The sequence below is a fragment of the Scyliorhinus torazame genome, chromosome 1 (genome assembly GCF_047496885.1).
Source record: "Scyliorhinus torazame isolate Kashiwa2021f chromosome 1, sScyTor2.1, whole genome shotgun sequence".
Lineage (NCBI taxonomy): Eukaryota > Metazoa > Chordata > Chondrichthyes > Carcharhiniformes > Scyliorhinidae > Scyliorhinus > Scyliorhinus torazame.
This window is the reverse complement of record NC_092707.1, coordinates 18575233-18587681: the sequence shown is the minus strand read 5'-3', so window position 1 is coordinate 18587681 and position 12449 is coordinate 18575233. Positions and strand designations below refer to the sequence as shown.

At 46.5% G+C, this 12449-nt stretch overlaps 1 pseudogene; it reads left to right on the top strand.

Annotated features, from left to right (window-relative positions):
* Positions 1–9562: 9562 nt before the first annotated feature.
* LOC140410587 (ADP/ATP translocase 1-like) lies at positions 9563–11901 on the top strand (annotated as a pseudogene).
* Positions 11902–12449: the final 548 nt, after the last annotated feature.

The window sequence follows — 12449 nt, the reverse complement described above, 5'->3', positions numbered from 1 at the left end:
GACACTTTGAGATGGAGATTGTGCAAGATACTGTGTATAGCCTGTTCAAGGGGTAAGATGCAATTTAATCATTACACACCACCAGGGGCCATCAATAAGAATGAAATACAGATGTTAATACTGAGTGTAGGCTCGGCCACATGAGAAATGGGGACAGACCTGAACAAATAACGGTAATAAATCATCACTGATTTGACACTGGATGCAAATATTTAAGAACTTTTCACGAAACGTGTGTGGTATATAGCCTGCAATGTGGCACTTGTCTTAAATATATATCACCAATCATAAACAATACTAATAAAATCAGCAACCTTCCATTGACAGAAAACCTTCACAACAAAGCTCGTTACTACTGGCATAAGTCAAAATAAATTATTCTAACTCTGTACAAATTGCTGTTGAGGCTCTGCAGTTGGATTAATATTCCGAGGCTCCGTACTGGGCTTGAAAATTATTCATCTCCAGAGCAGTGACGCGGAAACCCTCGGGTAATGGCAGCTCTCGTACGGCAACGGGCATCTTTAACAATTGTGTCTTTCTTTTTCTCCTTTTCTTTGAATTCTTCCATTCATTTGCATGCATAAGCACAGACAAACATATGAATCAGGAGCTGGAGCAGGCCACTCGGCCCCTTGAGCCTGCATTCCGCCATTTGATAGGATCATGGCTGATCTGATTGTAACCTCAACTCCACTTTCCTGTGCACCCCGATACCCTTTGACCCCCTTGTTAGTCAAGAATCGATCTAACTCTGCCTTAAAAGTATTCAACGGCCCTGCCTCCCCCGCTCTCTGGGGAAGAGAGTGGCACTCATTCACGACCCTCTGGGAGGAAAGAAATCTTGGGCGGGATTCTCCGTCCCACCGCGGCGATTTTTTGGTGCGGCACGCCCCCGCCGGCTGTGGGATCCTCCGTCCCGGCAGCCGGCCACCCCCCACCCCCCCCCACGCCGTAGGGAAATCCGCGGGGGTGAGTGCGCTGCCGGCGAAGCGGAGGATCCCGGCGACGGAGAATCCCACCCATTATCTCCATCTTAAATGGGAGACTCTTTAAACTGTAACCCCTCGTTCTAGTCACGCTCATAAGGGGCGGGGGGCGGGGGGGGGGGCATCCTTTCACCCTCCACCCTGTCAAGTCCCTTCAGAATCTTATATGTTTCAATAAATATATTTACACAGAGGGTAGTGGGGGCCTGGAACTCGCTGCCGGAGGAGGTGGTGGGAGCAGGGACGATAGTGACATTTATGGGGCATCTTGACAAATACATGAATAGGATGGGAATACAGGGATACAGACCCCGGAAGTGTAGAAGATTTTAGTTTAGACGGGCTTAAATATCTCTCAATCTCTGGGGCTTTTCACAGTAACTTCATTGCAGTGTTAATGTAAGCGTACTTGTGACAATAAAGATTATTATTCTAAACGCCAAAGGATACCGGCCCAGGCTGTCCAACATTTTATCGTGAGATTGTGGTAGTCACCACTGTTGTATAATATTGTTTTTATGGGTATTACGGTAAGGACCCTGTACTACAGGTACGGGGGTAGATCCCTGCCTGCTGGCTCCGCCCAGGAGGCGGAGTATAAATGTGTGTGCTCTCCGAACAGCAGCCATTTCGTAAGCTGCTGTAGGAGGCCACACATCTCTGTGTAATAAAGCCTCGATTACATTCTACTCTCGTCTCGTCGTATTTGATAGTGCATCAGAGATAAACCACCCCAACCTCAAGTATCAGTCGAGTGGATCTTTTATTCTGTTGTAAAGAGCATTGCAACTGGATGAGTGGAGGCAGGAGGTCCTGTAACAGTAGATACTTCCCCTCGTTGGCGAAGCTAGAACTGGGGGCACAGTTTCAAAATAAGCCGTCTCCCCTTAAAGACTGAGGGGAGGAGGAATTTCTTCCCTCAGAAGGTATTTAATGTTTACTATTCATTCCCTCATAAGGTGGCAGAAGCTGGGTCACTGAATATATTGAAAGTTAGTCAATATGAAATGAAAATTAAATTAAAATTACTTATTGTCACAAGTAGGCTTCAAATGAAGTTACTGTGAAAAGCCCCTTATATATCTGGGTTATGGGGGATTTAATGGTCACTTAAGAGCCTCTAGCCCTGATCATGTGATGAGGCTGCCTGTTGTAGCCGGTGGCCTTCCTACAAAGAACAAAGAACAAAGAAAAGTACAGCACGGGAACAGGCCCTTCGGCCCTCCAAGCCTGCGCCGACCATGCTGCCCGTCTAAACTAAAATCTTCTACACTTCCGGGGTCTGTATCCCTGTATTCCCATCCTATTCATGTATTTGTCAAGATGCCCCATAAATGTCACTATCGTCCCTGCTCCCACCACCTCCTCCGGCAGCGAGTTCCAGGCCCCCACTACCCTCTGTGTAAATAAACATCTCCTCTGAACCTTGCCCCTCGGACCTTATCCTATGCCCCCTAGTAATTGACCCCTCTACCCTGGGAAAAAGCCTCTGACTATCTGCTCTGTCTATGCCCCTCATAATTTTGTAGACCTCTATCAGGTCGCCCCTCAACCTCCGTCGTTCCAGTGAGAACAAACCGAGTTTACTCAACCGCTCCTCATAGCTAATGCCCTCCATACCAGGCAACATCCTGGTAAATCTCTTCTGCACCCTCTCTGAAGCCTCCACATCCTTCTGGTAGAGTGGTGACCAGAATTGAACACTATACTCCAAGTATGGCCTAACTAAGGTTCTATACAGCTGCAACATGACTTGCCAATTTTTATACTCAATGCCCCGGCCAATGAAGGCAAGCATGCCATATGCCTTCTTGACTACCTTCTCCACCTGTGTTGCCCCTTTCAGTGACCTGTGGACCTGTACACCTAGATCTCTCTGACTGTCAATACGCTTGCGGGTTCTACCATTCACTGTATATTCCCTACCTGCATTAGACCTTCCAAAATGCATGACCTCACATTTGTCCGGGTGACAGTCCTCGTCGCTATCTGCAATTCCACCAACCTTTGTGTCATTCCTGTGAACTTGGGGGGAGAGGTGGTGGGGGGGGGGGGGGGGGTGTTCTCTCCTGTTCCGGCACCCTGTGCCCCCATGCAACACCCACCCCCAACCTCGGCAATAAGAGATGCCCTGTCCAGAAGAACCCTCACTCTACACTTGTTGGGTTTAGAGGAGATGCCTGGGGAATCCCTGTGGAGAACCCGCTCCACTCACCTTAACTCCAGCATTGCTCCTGACCCGGGGGACGGATCGTGGTCCCAGCAGCGGCCTCCGTTCCCAGTGACTCTGCTGGGACTGGAAAGCTGCCGGCCCTCTGTTTCATCAGCAGCCCTTGGTAGTGAGACAGCTGCCTTGAAGGGTGAGGGGTGGGGGACGGACGGACGGACGGGGGGGGGGGGGGGGGACCGTAGAAGCGGGGGGGGGACCGTAGAAGCGACAACATCAGCAACTAATTGCCTCAGTCATGTGAACTAGATGGAGCTCTTGTGATGCAGTGGGTAGCGTCCCTGCCTCTGAGCCAGAAGCCCTGGGTTCGAATCCCAACCCAGGACTTAATGGTCACGGAAGGTGCATTGATAACGCAAACAGGTTGAATGTGTCAGTCTGCAAATCCTTCCAAACACGCTAAAGGCTGGCGGTAAGAGCGGGAGAGACTCCTGGTCAGCCAAGCTTGGTGCGGAGCGGCACCTCTCAAGCTATAAGCCCCCTGACGACAGACTAGTGACCTGTTCCGGGAATTACTAGCTAGGGAAACGGACACAAGGATGCCTTAGTACACCTCTAGGTGCGGGACGAGAATTGGAATGTAACATAGAGTGGTGTCTTCCAGGGCAGGTGAAGACGGGCTCGCTGCTGGGTGGGAGCATCGCACTCACATTGAATCCCAAACAATGTTTCCAAATGTGAGAGAATGCAAAACTCAGACCGTAAATACAACATCGTCACTCATAAATCCAGCTGGGAAATAAGAAATTCGGGGAGAGGTTAGAATGTAAAACTTGCTATCACAGGAAGTGGTTGAGGCAAATAACTTAGATGGTTTCCAAAGGAAACTTGACAAGAACATGAGAGAAAAGGGATTAGAAAGATATACTGAGATAGGGGAGATGGACTGAGAGGAGTTTTGTGTGGAATATACACACTAGCTGGTGTTTATAATCCACTCAAGCAATCCTCCTTCATCTACCCTCCTTCATCTACCCAATCATCTACCCTACTGTTCCTTTTGTCGTGTTATTCACCCTGGGGTAACGCAGACTGCAACACGATGCAGTTAAATGATCAAGCATACACCAAACGTAGGCGTTGGTTCAATAAGATTTATTGAACTTCAGTAACGAAGCACACAGCTGCCTGTGGGTTGACTACTACTCTAAGTAAACGATCACTAACGATCTAGACCAGGCTAGCCCTGATCCACGTGTAGAAGGTGCTGACTGATATGTACACCCTGACTGTCACTACAGTTGTCACCAGTGGAAAGAGGCGGAGTGCTGATGCCTCGTGTATTTTATAGTTGGAAGCCCCCCTCTGGTGTTCTGTCTGGTGATTGGTTGTGTTCTTTCCTGTATGTTGATTGGCTAACCTGGGTGTCTGTCACTGCCTGCTTTTACCTCATGATGTGCATGGGTGCATATTATGACAACTTTCTCCCTCATGTATTTTTCCAGCTTTCCCTTAAGCGCATCCATCGATGCTATTCCATTCACCTACTCCCTGTGATAGTGAGTTCCACTGCTTCTGGAGTCTTGCTCAGCATTAGGCTCAGTGGAGAGAAAACTCGTAGCTGAGGAACCTTTTGTATTATAAATATGTTCAAATATATCAACACTGATTAGCACAAGTCATATAGTTGAGCGGGCGGAAGAGTTGGAAGCGTTTGCCTGGTAACACAGTGTTACAATCGTAGTTGGTCCTAATACGGGATGGGAGATTCCAGATTGGAACCTGGCTCAAAAGATCCGTAACTTTTTGCTTCTTTTTTTTTCGAAAACATGGAATTACAGGGTCACAGGACTGCTAATTAGTTTTAACAACTAGAAAAACATTTATCAAACATGGAAAGTTTGATTATTGTACAATACCCCTTTACTTCCGTCTTAGCTGCACAATTCTATACAGTTTTCAAAGATAACCCACCGCTCCGAACTGAATAGTAATGCCACTCAACCGATCTTCCGTGGATTTTCCTCACAATTCGCCCAGATGACTGCCACATGAGTATTTCCAAACTCCACTCCCAAAAAGACCCACTTGAAAATCTTCTTTCAAACAATGCATTCCATCAGCTGTTTTCATTAAGAATCCAACTCCAGGTTTTCCAACTAGCCTTTCAAACAAAGCTCCTGCTCCACTGTTTTGATAAGGAATCCAGATTTTCCACCTATTCTTTCAGGCTACCTTTGTCTTAAATGCTTTTACACAAACTCTGAGATCCAGCCACCGATTGCCACAATTATTTCAACTCATGTTCCACAGGCTGTCGTAAAACTTTACAAACACAAAGAGACGCATGTTCAGCAAGTCACAAAGCTATGCACTTTCAGGTCAGGAGGTCAAATTTCTTTACGTATGGACTTGGAGTTTTGGAATCAGGCTGGGAGGCTCTTTCAAGATCTATAGCCTCCATGTCATTAGAATCACTACAGATATCTTTCTGGCTTCTCACTAGACAACTTCTTCTCAGTTCTGTTTGTCCTTCATGAATGACACTCTGCTCTAGAGCCTGTTTCCTCTTTTCCTTTAACTTCATACTTCTTGGAAACCTCTCTTAATTTCTCTAGTTTCCTTAACCAGCTGTTCCTTAAGTCTCCAGAACTTGTTTTCTTAATCATTACTTCATTTCTTCTATCAAAGCTGAGGGAGATGTTCCCTCGCCAGCTTCCTGCAAACATCTGCAATAAATCAAGCTAAAATTAAACTCAAAAAACCTTCCAACCCTAAAGACGCTAAGCAACAACTTTATACTTCTCCCAGCTTATTTACCTTTCATGCTATAACCCTCTCTAAGCACAATAGAAGTACAGTTTGGACTGACCAAACCCCCAGCCATACAAACACCTTTGTCCAGCATGAATCTAACTATAGGTTTACCCTTCCCCACACAGAACCACTGACTTAAACCCACTTAAATCTATACCTTATTTCTAACATTTAACAATACACATATAGCTCATTGAACTACCTCTGCTTTCCTGACAGCACTGCCTGCAAAGCTGATGGAGGCAGATTCAGTAATATCTTTCAAAAGGAAATTGGACAAAATACTTTAGGGGAGAACATTTACAGGACCATGGGGAACGAGCATGGGGAATGGGACTGATTGGATAGCTCTTTCAAAGAGATAACGCAGGCATTATGAGCTGTAGCGTTCTAAGAAAACTCCAGCATTTCTTCACTCACCCATCAATTTGGAAGTTGCAGTGTTTACAAAATCTGTGTTGCTGCGGCAACCACATTCAATTCCGACCCCCATGCCAACCCAGATTGTACAAGTGCAAGCATACAAATCGACTCCATGGCATTTCGATTTCTTTAGTCATCCAGGGTGTTGCCTATCCTGTTATACGGCATGTAGAAACTATTCATGCACATTTGCATAGTTCTTTGAATCTTGTTGCGCAAGTTTATGCAAAAGTGAGGATTAGCGAGCCTGACACATTCATCTCAGATGCAGTTGAAAATTAATTCATACAGGTGAAAGGAGGTACCGTCCCCATGCTGGACAATGTGCCAAACCTATTTTGAGTGATTGAGGCAGGCGCAGTGCAAATACCGACGGACATGGGTCACATTACAGTGTTTGTTCTCACTTATGTTGCCGTATTATGTGTGTGGTAAACAAAATAAACATTTGGCTCAATATTTTTTCTGTCACAAAATCCTGGTTCATCTAATACAGATTTGAGAGACAAATTTGAGAGACTTCTTCCCTCGGGCAGGATATACAAAAGTCTGAGAACTCGCACAAACAGATTCAAAAACAGTTTCTTCCCCGCTGTTACCAGACTCCTAAACGACCCTCTTATGGACTGACCTCATTAACACTACACCCTGTATGCTTCATCCGATGCCGGTGCTTATGTAGTTACATTGTGTACCCTGTGTTGCCCTATTATATATTTTATTTTATTTCCTTTTCTTTTCATGTACTTAAAGATCTGTTGAGCTGCTCGCGGAAAAATATTTTTCACTGTACCTTGATACACATGATAATAAACAAATCCAACCCAATCCAATCCAATCCAATTGACCGGAACCAGACCGATGCTAGACACTGACCCAAACTGGTAGGCCCAAGGAACCCGTTGGGTCTTGGGGTTCATTTAGCTGTCTACCCAGGGAGGCTGTTGGCGAGAAGGTTTCCAATCTCAGGCCACTGTATCCTCACCTGGAGCACTCCGATAAGTGCTTGCCAATCTGGAGGGAAGTGGTGACTGACGCCGTATTCGGGTAAGCATTTTTCAGCAAACCTCCCAATTTGGTGGCCGCCGATGGCAGTCTCTTCAAGGACCAGCCGTTCGGCCCCAATTTTCCTGAATGCAGCCACCCAACAACCATATGCGTTCAAGGGCAACCCAGCTTTTCATAGGGGGCCTCAAGCAAGCATTAAGCATTACTTTGTGGGTCCTGGTCTGCTAATATTCTGCATAGGTCACGTCAGCGGATGGTGCACTTCAGGGTCACAATGAGTGTTCCTTTTAAATTGGACATGGGGCAATCGTATTTATAGCCCATTACGTTTTAAGCTTTGTGTTCTGACCATACTGTTATAAAATGTGAATAGAGACTGTATTCATTAGTTTTTAGATATATGTGTGTGCTTACATGCGTGTGTGCATGGGGGAGGAGGAAGGAGGTCGGGGAGGAGGAAGGAGGTCGGGGGGAGAGGGGGGAGGAGTCAAGGGGTGGAAGGGTTGGGGGGGGGGGTGCCTAGCTGTGGCCACTTCTGAGTTTGTACAAGTTTAGGTAATCCATTTCGCACTGAACAGTTGTTGAGTTTTGACAGAGCGCAGTGAGAACATTGTACATGAAGTCTTTTACAAAGATGAATAAAATCTCGGAGATTTTCAGCTCATGACTAACCTGCTCACCAAAGACGCCTCAATCCCCTGGATTAAGCTCTAGAAACGCAGTAACGCACACACACGAGCAGGCAGTTTTCAATTCTTGTCCAAGAAAGGACTGTGTTATTTGGAATGTGAGCAGTTATTTTTCAGACTGCGTACAAAGTGCTTGCTTAATTCAGAATTTAAATGATTCCTTGAACGGCGAAGCACGTATGAACATGTTTCTGACTTTTGTCGATTTTAATTATTGAAAGTTGGAGATGCCAGTCAAGCAAACTATTTCCTGTATGAAACATTTCTTTGTGAAGGATATCTCTCTCTTGTAAAAGGTATTTAGCAAACCTGCTACTGTTTGGATCGAGCAAGGTAGCTCAAATTATGAGAGAAGATATAATCCATGTGGTTTTGATTGTATTTTGTTCCCAAACCATGGGAATGTTGGCAAGGCTGTGTTTATTGCGCATCCTATCCTGGTGACTTTATCATGAAGGAGCTATCATTGAAGAATCAGCTGACGATGGTTGAGTTAAGGACATTTACTGGTGGAAAGCACTGCAGCCATTATTGGCCCTTATCAGTAGGAGGGAGACCATTACTGGTAGTTATTGGTGGGCATATGCTCATTGTTGTTAGTTATTGGTAGATAGATGCTTAGGGTTGGTAGTTAGTTTTAATTTATCATAGAATTTGCAGTGCAGAAGGAGGCCATTCGGCCCATCCAGTCTGCACCGGCCCTTGGAAAGAGCACCCTACCCAAGGTCAGTACCTCCACCCTATCCCCATAACCCAGCAACCCCACCCACCACTAAGGGCAATTTTGGTCACCAAGGGCAATTTATCATGGCCAATCCACCTAACCTGCACATCTTTGGACTGTGGGAGGAAACTGGAGCACCCGGAGGAAACCCACGCAGACACGGGGAGAACGTGCAGACTCCGCACAGACAGTGACCCAAGTCGGAATCGAACCTGGGACCCTGGAGCTGTGAAGCAATTGTGCTATCGACAATGCTACCGTGCTGCCCTAATGACTGATAGTGTTGAGTTTTGATAGCTATCGTCGGAAGGATTTTCATTTGTTAGTTATTGATGAGTAGATGTTCATTAATAGTTATTGTTGAGTCGGTGGGTATTCAGTTTATCTGATTGAAATGCCTTGTCTAATGATTAATTGTCTTGATTAATAAGGGGATCGGGGATTATGGGGATGAGAAAATATCAGCCATGATTGAATGACGGAGCAGACTCGATGGGCCGAGTGGCCTAATTCTGCTCCTATGTCTTATGGTCTACTTTCTACGAACATAACTGAGTGGCAATTTATGATAATCACAAGGGACAAAATAAGATGTGCTACAAACCTGTGTTTCAAATGACTAATTTCTGGCTGTTACTGTTGTTTGTTCAATGAGTTTGTATGATGTTAAACTGTCCGCTTGTTTAATGCAGGTGCGAATCCATTTTAACTGAGCCAATTAGACCCTGGGGGAAGATAACAAGAAATGGGAACTGACAAGATTATAAGTTTCACTAAGGATTTCCTTGCTGGCGATGTGGCTACTGCAGTGTCCAAGGTGGCGGTGGCTCCCATCGAGAGAGTGAAGATTCAGCTGCAGGTGCAACATGAGAGTATTGACAGTCAGAGAGATCTTGGTGTACAGGTCCACAGGTCACTGAAAGGGGCAACACAGGTGGAGAAGGGAGTCAAGAAGGCATACGGCATGCTTGCCTTCATTGGCTGGGGCATTGAGTATAAGAATTGGCAAGTCATGTTGCAGCTGTATAGAACCTTAGTTAGGCCACACTTGGAGTATAGTGTTCAATTCTGGTCGCCACACTACCAGAAGGATGTGGAGGCTTTAGAGAGGGTGCAGAAGAGATTTACCAGAATGTTGCCTGGTATGGAGGGCATTAGCTATGAGGAGCGGTTGAATAAACTCGGTTTGTTCTCCGGAGGTTGAGGGGCGACCTGATAGAGGTCTACAAAATTATGAGGGGCATAGACAGAGTGGATAGTCAGAGGCTTTTCCCCAGGGTAGAGGGGTCAATTACTAGGGGGCATAGGTTTAAGGTGAGAGGGGCAAGGTTTAGAGTAGACGTACGAGGCAAGTTTTTTACACAGAGGGTAGTGGGTGCCTGGAACACGCTACCGGAGGAGGTGGTGGAAGCAGGGACGATAGTGACATTTAAGGGGCATCTTGACAAATACATGAATAGGATGGGAATAGAGAGATCCGGACCCAGGAAGTGTAGAAGATTGTAGTTTAGTCGGGCAGCATGGTCGGCACGGGCTTGGAGGGCCGAAGGGCCTGTTCCTGTGCTGTACATTTCTTTGTTCTTTGAGAGCAAACAGGTGACAGCAGAGAAGCAATATAAAGGGATCATTGACTGTGTTCTATGCGTCGCAAGAGAGCAAGGTTTCATGTTCTTTTGGCGTGGTAATTTGGCCAAGGTGATCAGATACTTCCCCACCCAGGCTCTCCACTTTGCTTTCAAAGATGTGCACAAACGTTTTTTCCTTGGCGGTGTTGACAAGAAACAATTCTGCCGTTACTTTGCTGGTAACTTGGCTTCCGGTGGTGTCATAATATACACCAGTATATCATGGTGCAGACACACACTGATGGACACACAGTGGGACCAATCACCACACACAACACCGCAGCCAATCACCAGTGAGAGCACACGCGCTATAAAGACGGGGCATCAGAGTTCCTGCTCATTCGAGTTGCAGCTAGCTAGGAGGACAGAGCTCACAGCCTGCAGCACAGACATTCACCATGTGCTGAGTGCATCGACTGGCTTGGACAAGGCAAAGGTCTTTAGTTAAAGCTGGTATCGTGTTAACCCACAGTCTGAGTATGTTGAAACGGTTAATGATTTAATAAAATAATGTTGCACTATTTCAAGTGTTGGTGACCTGTATGTGATCCAGAACACCCAACACATCAGGTGGCACTGCTGGTGATACGTCACTCTGCTTTGTCTATCCCCTTGACGTTGCCCGAACACGACAGGCTGCTGATGATGGGAGGTTTGCGGCAGAGAGAGCTTGTTCACAGGAATGGGTGGCAAGGTAGCACAGTGGTTAGCACTGTTGCTGCACAGCGCCAGGGTCCCAGGTTCGATTCCCGGCTTGGGTCACTGTCTGTGCGGAGTCTGCACGTTCTCCCCGTGTCTGCGTGGGTTTCCTCCGGGTGCTCCGGTTTCCTCCCACAAGTCCCGAAAGACGTACTGTTAGATGAATTGGACATTCTGAATTCTCCCTCTGTGTATTCTCCCTTTGTGTACCCGAACAGGCGCCAGAGTGTGGTGACTAGGGGATTTTCACAGTAACTTCATTGCAGTGTTAATGCGAGCCTACTTGTGACAATAATAACGATTATTCTCAGGATCGGGTAACTGCCTTACCAAGTCAAATGGCCTCGGGGGGCTGTACCAGGCCTTCAATGTATCTGTGCAAGGCATCACCATTTACAGGGCTGCATACTTTGGCATCTATGACACTGCAAAAGGAATTCGCTCAGATCCTCAGAATGCCCACATTGAGGTCAGTTGGATGATAGCTCGGACTGTAACAGCTATTGCTGGTGTGACATCCCACCCATGTGACAAATGACGCCGCTGGATGATGATGCAGTCTGGCCGGAGTGGAGCCGATGCCATGTACAAAGAAACACATGACTGTTGGAGGAAGATCCCTCGGGGTGAGGGCGGCCGAGCTTTCTTCAAGGGCGCCTGGTCCAGTCTGCTCGGAGGCATAGGTGGTGCCTTTGCGCTGGTCCTGTACGATGAATTCAAGGAGTTTGTCAAAATGGTCACAGATGTCCATGTTGCATGAACCAGCGTTGGTAACATGTCTTGTACGACCATGGACTTGAAGTGACCACCTATTTGCGGGGGACCAATCTGGCCTCTATCTGCTGGTTTGGGTTGCGAAGCGACAATCTTAAGTACCCACAATCGTTCTCAGGTATTATCCCATGCTGCTGGGACTAAATCACTGATCCTTTCAAATTGCTGTAACCAAAGAAAATAAAGGACAATGTAAGTTTTTTTTTAAACCAACATATGCCAACATTGTTTTGTGTTGAGCACCTCGTGGTAAGGAAAGCTGGAGATTGAATTGAATCGACAGTGGTCCATATCCCTGACTGTCCTGAGGGTGACCAGGGCTCAATTATCCAACAGGGCGGTCATTACTTTAGCGAATCAGCAGTGTTTTGGTAATGACTGGTTATCAGGTTTGCTTTCAACCCAAAAAGGTCCTCAGTCCAAAAGCAGGCAGGAACATCAACAGGCCATTCGGCCCGACTCATCTCTGTTGGCAATTATCATAGAATTTACAGTGCAGAAGAAGGCCATTCGGCCCACCGAGTCTGCACTGGC